Source organism: Taudactylus pleione, unplaced genomic scaffold, assembly GCF_031769625.1.
Source record: "Taudactylus pleione unplaced genomic scaffold, aTauple2 ptg001990l, whole genome shotgun sequence".
NCBI lineage: Eukaryota > Metazoa > Chordata > Amphibia > Anura > Myobatrachidae > Taudactylus > Taudactylus pleione.
In genome coordinates this window covers 5,809,372-5,822,308 of record NW_028286386.1, presented here as the reverse complement: position 1 = coordinate 5,822,308, position 12,937 = coordinate 5,809,372, and positions in this window count along the sequence as shown.

Below are 12,937 nucleotides of genomic sequence, written 5' to 3'. Positions count from 1 at the left end.
TCGACAGCACGCCCCCTTTGATCAGACACAACGAGCGAAGGAAAGTCCTTCGCTCGTCGCGTCTGGCGCATGCGCACGACGGAGCTCCCTCCGTCGTGCGCATGCTCAGTGCAGAACATCGACCCACTTGCGAGCGGACAGCCGCTCGCGAGTTGGTCTGAATCAGGGCCATAGTGCGGTATATTATATGACATGTTTCTGTATATATGTATATATCTGCATTGTATGTGACTTATGCTAGTGCTGACTGTCTGTACTTTATTCTCTCACCTGTCAGTGTATATCTATCCCTTTTCTTTATCTGCCCTAATACAGCTGTACTTAGGGTGGTTCTGAGACCTCACATTTATAAACTTGTTAATATTTGTGAGGTTTGTCACATACTGTTCCGTGCTGCACGTTGCCATATTTTAGATGGCACTGTGTGTTGCATATGCTGAAAATGGGTCCCTGCAGCTAATTTTTGGCATCAGTCAGGACCAGTATAGCGCTGCTTAATATTTCCGCCAAGAGGGTTGGTCAGATATGTCTGACCAGGAGATAGAGCGTTATACTGCACCCATTTTTACTATCCTGCAAGTCATGTGCTGCAGGTGTTAGTGCGGAGGATTTGACTCATAAAGGGTTCTGTATGTGGCGTCATCTGGTGCCGGCCTCTTTCACGACCCCCTTGGGCGGTTTGTTTTCTCGGGATCCTCTCAATTACGGATCGCCGGGCGGGCCTCATTGTTGTACCTCACTTGGGGTTACTTCACCATACTGCCCTTTTCATCTCAGGGTATCTTGCAGCTTCTTGCACTCTTCCCCTGTGACACAGACTACCGCTCCCTGCAGGGGTTTTTCGCAGTACATGAATTCCCCCTGGTGCAACAATAGTCTGTCATTCCCCTTGCAGGGATTACCACAACAGCCACCCTGGGTGGTTTTCGTTTTCTACGAAACGCTAATTGGCGTGGTTGACGCCCTGTGATTACTTCCCAGTTGGCTCTGCCGTGAACTGGATACTGTTTTGGGCTCTTTCCCTCTTACACGGGGGGAAGCCTATTTCAGGTATTATTATCCCTGCTTTAGGGCTGGTAGCAGGTCCATTCTGGTTAGAGTGAATGTTGACCTGCACCTGTATCATACACCCTCAGTCTTACATGCCTTCGGGTTCCCTGTTGCTGCCTAGCGGGTGGATCGCATGGCGGGACTCTGGCTGTTGCCAGATAGGAGGTGTTACAACAGTGTTTGGCCTCCTGTCCCAAATTCCCTGAGGGTCATCACGAGCCCCTCCTGGGGTGGATGGGCGTGTTACTCGTCTGATTACAGACGTTACTACGCCTCCCATTCCTGCGTGGTCGGATTCTTCGGATCCGAAGGTGGTAGCTCTGCCTGAAATCAGTATACTTGCTTTCAGGGGTTGTTACCCATCCTACCATGGCTATAGCATGGTTGGTTAATACTATTGCATATTGGGCTGATGCATTTGTAACGTTTTTTCCCCTCCAACATGTCGTGGGTTCAAATGTATTTGGTCGCTCACGTAATATATGCAGTTGTCATAGGTGGAAATGCCTATATTGGATACCAGTCTCCTAACTTTCAGAGTTCCGGCTGCGACTGTATCCTCCGTAATACCCTATGGCTGCGCTCTGGGAATGCAGAGGTGCAGATACCATCTTTAGGGTAGATCTTGTTTGGTCCTGACCTTGGCAAGATTGTAGTAACATTGGCAGTATTACTAACGACAAGTTTACCGCTTTCAGCTATGCCCACTACAAGGCCTCAGACTAAGTCTATTAAGGTTTTTTGTCCTCTGGGTCAGCCTAAAGGTCTGTTTCTTCGTAGACTGTCGGCATCTACAAGGGCTGACATATCCAGTACCGAGCAGGCCTGGTCTGCCAGCCGATCCTGCTTCTGAACCTACGGATATCGCTTCAGCCTGACGGGACAGGCCTACAACTGGGAGATACCGATTTTCTCAGTTTGCCCGGTACTAGTGTCAAGTTGCCGCGGCTACGTGGGTAGGAGGGTACGCCCTCTCTTTGCTCAGGCGGCCTCTTTACAAGGGCCTTACAAATCCGGAAAGCTATGCAGTTGTTGCGGTAAGCGGAGCTAATTAGGCCATCCCCACTATCTCAGTGAGGGACTGGTTGTTCCTCACTTTCTGGTGCGGTGGCTGAATGGGCCTCTTTGGCCTATTCTCTGTCTCAATTCCCTGAACCAGTTCCTAAAGCTACCTGGCCTCAGGAGGAAATCCCTATGCTCCATCATACGATGTTTGGAACCTGGGGACTTTATGGTATCACTGGATATACAGGACGCGTGCCTACGGGTACTTACAGAGACCTTTCCTCAGTATGGGCTGAGGTTTGCTGTATCACAGCAACACTTACAATTTTTCGGGCTCTGCCTGTTGGGACTGTCCTCAGCCCCACAGGGGTTTACCAGCGTTTTGGATTTTCTGACAGTTCTCCTGTTCAGTATATCCCAATGCTCCTGTACCTGGACGGCCTCCTGCTCTTAGCGGGATCACCGGGGTACTTTACAGCCAGGTCAGGATGACTGTGGCTTCTTCAGGGTGCAGACGTTTAATCAACGGGGAAAAGTCCTCCCTGCATCCCTCTCTGGGTATTCTTCATCTAGGATCCCTGCTGGATTCTCAGAATCTGAGAATTCTTCTGGCTTAAGACGGAATCTCTACTCTTCCATTAGGAGTACATGGTTGTCTGCGCAGTCGACATATGTCTTTACACTCTGGGATGCATGGTCAAATATTCAGTGTCTGCCTTTGGAAGGGTGGAATGGGCTCAGTTCCATTCCAGGCCTTTCCATAATTGGCTCATCTCCAGATGTAATGAGTTTTTTCTGTCGGATCACTGTTCAAACGATGATGCTCTCTCCGGAGGCAAGTCGGTCCCTGTCCGGGTGGCTATGGCCATCTCGTCCAGGGTATTCTTTGCTATGGACAGTGTCTGGTTCGCATCCTTTTCAGTGCAGTTAGACGTCTGTCGATTCCACCCTGTCAATTAACTTACTCTGGCATAACTCTTGTTTCCCGGTGAACCTGAAAAGGTTCAGTCCGACAGGGTCAGGACAGTGGCTTCCTGTTTAGCAACACTGTTCGTTGGGTGGCAATGACAGGTATGTCACATATTCGGACATAGTCCGAGGGTCTCCTCCCGACCATCTCGGCAGCGTTCATTTCAGGAGCTCTCCATTGGGAAGCGGGAGTCCTCAGCCGTCACGACGTGCATCCCGGGGACTAGTCTCTTCCCCAAGAGAGGTTTCATCTCCTGGTGAGCAGGGGGGGCCCCCCTGAGGTGACCCTCATGGCCTTCTGACTTTATCACACTATGGTGTTACAGTCCAGCTCTGGGGATTCTGAAGCAACCTTCAGCGACTCTTTGTCGGTGAAGTGGTCCTTCCACTTTGTGTACCTGTGTTCTCCGGTCTCCCTTCTTCCTCGAGGTCTTTGTAAGTGTTTCAATTGAGAAATAGATGCTTTCCTGCTGGTGGCTCCTGATTGCCCCAGATGTCAGGGGTAATTGGATTTTCGGAGTCTCTCCATCGATACTCCATTCCTGATGCTTCGCTGCCCGGACCTGTTGTCTCAGGGTCCTTGGTTTTGCCTTGGACCTGGGTCGCTTGTCTTTGACTGCGTCCCTACAGTGGTCTTACGGCTTCCCTGGCTTTGTCATCATTGGAATGATTAGAGCACATGGATCAGCTTTTGCTGGGACCTATCACAAACTGTGGCAGCCATAAATCTTATGGTATTGTACCTGTCGATACAATCCTCCGGTGTCCAGGATTTCCAGATATTCTGGCATTCCTTCCGGCTGGCTTGGGTTTCACCCTCGGCCTGGTCTTCCTGACAGTGCGGATCTCTACACTGCCAGTATGGTTAAGATATGGAATTGCTCCACTCTGGTATCCAGTTCATCCTTTGGAGTGTTTTCTGGATTATGCCTCCATTTGTCCTCCCTAGGGACTCCTTGGGAGTTAGTAGGGGTTCTTCGTTCCCTCCGGGGACAGTCAATGGAACCGCTGGTTGTGATAGCCATTACATGGTCTATTGCTTAGGCTCTCTCTTTCTCTCAGGGTGTTTATATCAACCAGGAGAGTGTCTGAATTGGGAGCGTTCTCATGTGGCTCCCTCTTCTGGAGGGCATCATGTCAGGGTGTGAGTTGCTCTCGTCCTGTGTTTCTTCTTAGTGGTTTTTAGGTTCCATATTATTCTGGAACTTATGGTATGGCCATTCAGTCCCCAGTCCTCTCGGCTGGTGTGGCCTCATTGACTGTGGTCTGGCCTCTTTGGATTTATGTGATCCGTTCAGGTTCCTTACGGAAATCGGACTCCTTATTGGTGGTCTGAGATTTCTGGTTTTCACAGGAAAGGATGGTCGGCCTATAACCAAATGTTGGCTGGATGGCCTCGTAGGTCTTCCTCAGGGGCCTACCCATGGGTAGGCCTTTCTGTTGTTGATGCTTGTTTTTTCTCGGGCCATGTAACCCTCGTGGGCGGCTCGCTGTGGCGCCTCGGCTGTTTTGCCTTTCTAGGTGGCCACGTGGTCTTCTGTCCACACCTTTTTAAGGTTCTAGGCATTGGTTTCCTTTGCCTCTCAGGATGCTTCCTTTTTGGCGACGGATTCTCCTCTCAGCACAGGAGCGTCCCAACCCTTGGTTGAACTGCTTTGGGACATCCCCAAGGTCAACCCTGTGGATCCCCTATGGACCCTGAAGTAGAAAACAAGAGATATGGTAAGAACTTACCTTTGTTATCTCTGTTTCTACGAAGTCCATAGGGTCCACAGGGTGCCCGCCCTGACGCACCTGGCTTCATATGGGCTGTGTGGCTGGTCACCGGTTTTCCATCTCCCATTTCTGTGAGTATGGTTATTGAGTGTTCCAGTTTTCTCTCTCTTTTTCTCTCCTCCTCCGGCCTTTGGCTACTTACAAACTGAGGTGCCTCTGGCTTGGGGGTGAGGTTATAGGGAGAGTGGACCCAGTGCATCCTGGGAGCTAAAAGCTTTAACTGCGTGGTGCCCGGATTTGGTTCCCAACCTATACCCCAAGGTCAACCCTGTGGACCCTATGGACTTCGTAGAAACAGAGATAACAAAGGTAAGTTCTTACCATATCTCTTGTTATTAATTACCTTAATTGTTATTCACATGTTTGCAATCCGTTTTTTTTTTCAATGTCATGCGTGTGCATGTTTACAGTATAGCCCTTTTTTATTTTGGACCTACCTTCGTGTGCATGTTTACCGTATAGCCCTGTTTCTTTATTTTGGACCTACCTGCGTGTGCATGTTTAACGTATAGCCCTGTTTCTTTATTTTGGACCTACCTGCGTGTGCATGTTTACAGTATAGCCCTTTTTTTATTTTGGACCTACCTGCGTGTGCATGTGTTACCGTATAGCCCTGTTTCTTTATTTTGGACCTACCTGCGTGTGCATGTTTACCGTATAGCCCTGTTTCTTTATTTTTATTTTTTGTGTCTAAAATTTTTGCACTAAAATTTTAAATTTAAATAAAAATAATTTTTTCTACATCATTTAGGGGCTGAGCGCAAACTACGATGGCGCAGACGTTGGGCTCGTCCCCTATCCCCCACTCCCACCCAAACATCCTCAGCCCACTCTTCCCCAAATTCCCCCTCCATCCCAGACCTGGCCGACCGTGAGTCCCCTCCCTTTCCTCACATTCACATCCCTCAAACTTCACCCTCCCCTCCACCCCCCTCTCTTTTCCTCACCCTCAACTTCCCCCCAAATTACCCCTCCTCTATCCGTTATCCACTGGCCCACCTCTGATGAGGAGGATTTCGGGGCTACAGGCCCAGTCAGCATTTTGACTGGTATGTTTCCCTTTTAAACTATGGTTGTTTTTTCATTATTTTAATTTTGGTTGATGTTGTCCTTTTGCCTGTGCAGTTCAAAATTGTAAAGTATTTCTAATGATTTTTATATATATCTTTGTGAAACAATATCCAGGATGTTTTCCCCTTACACATATGACACACGTCCAAACACTCATACTTGTGTCTTTCTTGTTTACGGTACCAACAAATGACGTGTTTTTGCGTAGTTGGAAATCTAGTTTTTTCTATTTTGTTTCTTATTTTTTGTCCATTTTTTTTTTAGAATATTTATGTTTTGCCTTCCTTTTGTTTTGGTCATGTTTTTTTTTTTTTTGCATAATGTTTTTAAATATCTAAATTAAGGTGTCATTTTAGTAATCCGCACATTTTTTAAACCCACAGAGGACCAGAGGCGTAACGCTGAAATATCTGCTGGCTTGGTGATTCTGAGAGGCCATGTTGTTGCCATGCTTGTGGCATTGGACCATATTTTGGTGCTCCTGCGCCACTAATTTCTTTTATTTAGGCCAAAAAAATTATTACAAAAATAAAATGTATTTTGATTCATTTAAGTCTCATTCCTTGTCTGTAAATCTTAGATTGTTGAACCTTACATAAGTCTACTCTTTTACCCTGAGTTTTTAAGAAATGTAAATTTGATTGTAGAAAGCTCAAGTAAGTATGTAAGCTGGCACATTAAACACCTAACAATACCAATAGGTTTTTTAGAATTAACAGCAAAAATAGTTTTTTCTTTTTTGGGGGTAATGTAAAAATTAAAACAAACCTGCTGAGGCCTAGATTAGAAAACATACTGATTCACTATAATACCTTTGGTGTTTGTTTTTAGCCACAAACCAGGGTAAAAACGTTTACAATTTAAGAAATTACAGGATTAGCCATTACCAAGGAAATGTTTGTTTAACATAAAAATAAAATTGAATGCACACAAATAATAAACACCAAGTGAATTGACACAATAAAATCAAACATTGGAAACACACACAAGTCCAAACAACCCCAAAAACCCCAAAATTAAATCAAGAATCAGGAACTTGTTTGAAGAAGTAGCATGCCAACATGAATCCACAAATGAGGAGAAGAAATCATTGTTCCCGAAGTTATATCCAATGTGTCCACATAAAGTCATTTGTGTTGATCAGGTAGTAGGCATGGATTTTTAGGGTCATTTGAGGGATTAAAAACAAACAAAAAAAAAACAGTTAAAAGTGTACTTTAAAATATTACATGTCTACATTGTGGCAATAAAAAAAATTTGTGGAAATAATTACCTCAAAAATCTGGCCACAACTTCATTGTGTATGGCCCCCCCACATACTGACCTCCGACCAACCTCGGGGGCCCGTCCTCAGGCAAGGCATCCTCTGGCTGCATTGGGACACCACTCCTTATGGCGATGTTGGGAAATATCCCACACAGGACCACAATTTTCGAAACCATAGCCGGCAAATACATGAGGTCGCCACCAGAGCGGTGGAGGCGTCTGAATCGGCCTTTTAAAAGGCCGATACAGTGCTCCACCACCTGCCTGGTGGCTGTAAGTGCGGAATTATATTCACTTTGTGGCCCTGGTGTGGGAGCCAAATAAGGAGTGAGCAGCCAGGGCGTGCAAGGGTAACCACTGTCTCCTGTGAAAAAACAAAAACAAACATCAGGACCATTGTGTAACAAGCTTTGCATTGGTTTCAACAGAAGGTGTCAACTTACCCAGAAGCCATGCATCACCAGCTTGTAGGTTGTTTAATTTGTGCCAAATCCCTGATTGCCGGATGACGAAGGAATCATGTGCACTGCCAGAGAATTTGGCATTCAGGGACAGGATCTGGAGGGAGGCATCACATACCACCATTACATTCATCGAGTGAAAGTGCTTTCGGTTCCTAAATATAGCCTCCAGCCTTGCTGGAGGCTGAAGTGGTATGTGAGTGCCATCCACAACCCTTATGATGTGTGGGAAGCCAGCAATTTGGTAAAAATTAGCCTTCGCCACATTAAGGGAACCCATATCCAATGGCATTTTAATAAAATGATGGAGGTGTTTAAAAAGTGCCTCCATCACTGCCCTCAGGATCCTTGAAAAGGAGGTTTGGGATATTCCAGCGACTATTCCCACAGTGGTTTGAAAGGATCCTGAGGCATAAAAATGTAACACCGACATTAATTGCGTAAGTGGTGGTATTGCTGTAGGACTGTCAATTTGCCGTTCAAGATCACTCTCTATTAATGAGAGAGTGTCTATGATGAGTTGTGGCGGAAGACGGTATCGCCTTAACACCTCATCATCTGGCATTCCAAAAAGGGTGACACGTGTTCTATATATCTGGGGCCTTGCACGCCTACGAGGCCTATGCCTGGGACGAAGTTGAGGTTGGTCGGGTTCTGGAACCATGGCCAAATAATACGACCAACATCAACCTGAAATGTTAAGCCATGTAGTTATTGTTTTAGACAAATGTGTTAATAAAAATATACTTATCTTTTCCAAGCAAACCAAAGATGCTTACAGGCCTGGGACGTGTCTTGTGCAAACTAACCTACATTTCAAAAGTTGAAAATATTTTTAGGATTAATTTAATAAACTATGATTGAAAACAAATATCGTTTTCAAAAAATTAGAGAAGGGAGCACACATTAGTTCTCAAAATACTATGCTACATTTAGTGGTAAGACATGATTTTACACTGAAAAATTCTAAAAAAATTATTTTGCAAAATAGTACGTTAATTTTACAGTTTAAAACAAAAAAACCTTAATTCGCTAAATAGTAAGCTACTTTTACAGTTAAAACCACGAAAACATTATTTCGCAAAATAGTACGCTACTTTTACAGTTAAAACCACTAAAACATTAGTTCGCTAAATAGTACGCTACTTTTACAGTTAAATAAGGACACATTAGGTCGCTAAATAGTACGCTACTTTTACAGTTAAATAAGGACACATTAGTTCGCTAAATAGTACGCTACTTTTACAGTTAAATAAGGACACATTAGTTCGCTAAATAGTACGCTACTTTTACGGTTAAATAAGGACACATTAGTTCGCTAAATAGTATGCTACTTTTACAGTTAAAAAAACCCATTAATTTGTTAAATAGTACGCTACTTTTACAGTTAAATAAGGACACATTAGTTCGCAAAATAGTACGCTACTTTTACAGTTAAAAAAACACATTAATTCGCTAAATAGTACGCTACTTTTACAGTTAAAAAAACCACATTAATTCACTAAATAGTACACTACATTTAGTGGTAAGACATGATTGTTCACAGGAAAAGAAAACTACTTAGCGAAACATATGCTAAGACCAACACATCGAATTTGTAAATTCATGAAACCAAAAACACTTACCAAAAACAGACAAATATCCCAAAGTTATAAAACGTCACTGGGTCACTGCCACAATAACTGTAAAAAAAACAAATTTCTAAATTTTTAAACTATTTACTATTATTTTTTTAGGTGGATTTTTGAAAAACTTACTCAAAAATTCCCAAAAAACCACAAAAAATATACAAAAATGCTAACGGAAACAAAACAAGTAAGAAAAAAAGCAAAAATATATATAAAAAAAGCAACTATTCCTTCTACAGAACCACAAATCACCAACAATCCACTACTACGCAAAACCTCCAACAATCATAAAATGCCACCTCGAGTCACACCAAGCCATAAATAGGCTTTATTTTCCTGCTCAAATTAAGGACGGACAATAGGAGCGCACAAGGAATGATGCAGCCAAATAATGCTGACGCATGTCTAAAAACGTCACTGAAGGCCCAAATCGGTCTGCTACATTGAGGAAAAACAATGAGTACAGAGCAGCAAAGTACTAGCCAACAGGCACCATGTAAGTGTTTTCATTCTTGATGGGAAAATGCGTATGTTTAACATTACATTTTAAAACATTTTACTTAAATTTTTTTGTAACATTTTTAAAAAAAGGTGTGGAGGATGCCATGGAAGAGGCTGCTGGCCCTAGTAGGCAAACTAGGTCCAAAAAAAAAGGCAGCCACAATTCACAAGGAAGGAGATGGAGGTTTTGGTGCAAATGTGCAATGACAACCTGGCACAGGCACCAAGGAATATGGGTGCAACCCAGAGATGGAAACTGTGGGACGACATAGCCAGTGCTGTCAATGGTGTGGGTGAGTTTGAACGTTCAACCCGGGAGGTCAAACGCCGGTACGTAAAACTACATTTTAGTAAAAAGTGTTTACAGGTCAAAATACTGCCGGAATAATGCCAAATTTTAAACCAACAGATGGCGCTACTTCAGATATCGGCTTAAACAAAAACTGGCTGATAGGGCTAGGCATGAAGGGGGGACAGGTGGGGGTCCCACCCCTGTGTCACTTGAGCTCACAGATTTGGAGGAGCTGGCCCAGGGGTGTGTGCAGGATGAGGAGGTGTTTGGCGTGTCGAACATGGATACCGACATGCCAGACTTTGCGGCTCCTCATGTTGCCCCAGGAAAATGTTGTAATGTTAACAACTCAGAACTGTGTTTTTGACAATATCTAGATTATAATTTACTCTTTTCTCTTTTTTCTCACAGAGACACAGGCGGATGAGTATGCTCCAGAGGTGAGCTTTGGCCGCAGAATTTCTTCTTGCTCTGCAGGGGAGGAAGCAGTAGATCCGGCTGGGGACCCTGTGGCAGACAGTCCAGAGCATTCCCCCTAGCAGGCAGTGGGCCTCCTCACTGATCTCAATTTTAAAACGGATCAGCAGACTGAGATTCTGCTGAGGGTGAACGCCAATCTGCTACGGGTGGCGGACGCCCTGGAGCAAAGTGCTGCGGCCAACGTGACCATTGCTAAGGCCCTGGCGGAATATACTGGGGCCAACATGCGAATAGCAAATGCCCTGGAGCAGCTCGTTCGCCAGCACATGTTGGAACCCCCGGCCAAACGGCCTAAAAGGCGATGACAGCACTGGCTAATTTCCCCACAATCCATCTCTGTGTTTGCCCCATATTCCTGCATGCCAAAAACCTCCCTCTCCTTTCTTGTGAATTGTTTTTATTTGTTTTATTTGTGTTCAAATGCCACTTATTTTTTTGGGGTGTGGCCAAAATGATTTCTACATTTTGTTCCCTGAAAAAAAATATGTTTACTTTAAAAAAAACTTTAAACACCAAAAATAAAATAAAAAATAAACTTTGGAACCAAAATTTGCCAAATTCTATTGTTGATTTATTCACAACTGGTTAAAAGGTAATCCCTCTAACAAACTTACAAACTATATAACGGAAATAGAAATATTTAATATTTTTTGGTCAAAAAAAGGGTTAAAAACAATTTATGAGTTTTTATTAACAATTATCCAAAAACAAAAGGACGAGTGTTTTCTTGGTCAAAAAATAAAATTGAAAAAAAACAAACATGCGTAAAATATTGTTTGCATTAAAAATAAACACTTTCAAATATGCCAAAAGCACACAAAAAATAAAAAAATTGTTAGCTAATTGATTATATGCCCCAGAAATTAGCAGCTGAGTAGTTCACCTGCGTTCGGTTTTTAGCTACTAAAAAAGGTCTATTTGCTAAACACCTTACAAGCTGTTTAGCTATTAAAAGTTAATTGTTTTTGTTGCCTCACTTGATTAATCGCAACACCATCGATGAGTCCGGGGAAGAACGAGGAGACCATCGTCATTGCGGTAGACTATACCAGAGCGAGCAGTCTTAATGGAAATTGGATCACACAGTGACGTGTACAAAATAGCGCCCAAAAAACGCCTTGCCACGCCGGCGTTTTCTCATCTCCACCGCCGTTACCACCCATAAACGGAACATTCTGTCAATCAAATGACATAGGTCACTTCCTGCTCGCTGTGTATACGAGCGAGCGAAAAATGCCCGCAATGATCCGGCCTCACATGCGCAATGAGAACCGGACGCATGCGTGGTTTAAAACAATCGAATGCGTAAGAGCGAACGGCTGATAGCGTCCGGCTCTGAATGAGGTCCAGAGAGCTCTGCCTGACGATCAAAGCTCTCTGAGGAGCTGCTGCATATGAGTGGTATATGCTTTGAGAATAAAAATGTGTTTGATCCATCAGGGGGGGTTTCTGGGTATTCAGAAACCCTACCTGTGTGCACCACTGTACACACAGACCTACTGTATATATTATATAACACACAGACACATATAAATGATATATGACACACAAACACACACATATTATATATAACACACTTAACACTTGTGCTGCAGCACAGCAGACAGCTGATGGAGGCTGGGTGGGCACTTTGCATCTTTAGGCCCTCCCCCTTGTGATGTGATGCTGCAATTCACAGGTCTATGGGAAGGGCCAAAATGATAATTCTCAGAATGATGTCAGATTTCTCCACCCCCTCCCTACAGACCCACGAATCATGGCATTATGCCATGAGGGGTCGGGGCTTCGATTGCAGACCCGCGGCCAGTGTGCAGTCAGGGGGGTTTCTGTATATGCCAGTCCATACTTAACTACTCTTCCGGAACACCCAGAAGACTCCTACTTTAACTAGGAGTCCCACGGAGCCCCAGAACAGCGAGTGACCTCCCACATCCTGCTCACTTCATAGTGAAGTGGACAGGAGAGGTAGCGTAATGCCACAATTCGAGGGTCTATGAGGAAGAGACAGAGCCAGTATGATGCAATTCTATGAAAATTGCATAATTTTGGCCCTACCCTCCTTCCAGAGACCTGCCATTTGTGGCATTAGGACTTAATGATGTGAAGCGCCCAACACCTCCCCTATCAGCTGTCAGCTGCATCAGCCCCCTGGGTTTCTCTCATAGCGGAGAAAACAAAAGTCGGTATGTATACTACATTGTGATAGTTCTTTCCTTAAGATTAATTAGGAGAATAGTCTTATGCTGGCCATACACTAGCACGATTTCGGGCCGATTGCACGATTTTCGATGCGTCGTACAATGAATCGTGTGGAAATCGTGTAGTTTTTAAGTATGATACGATCAGATGCGCGCTCCCGCAGCTCTTCAAAATGTATCATATGATCAGATTACACATTTCCCAATTGATCATATTATTTATGAACGGTATACAGGACC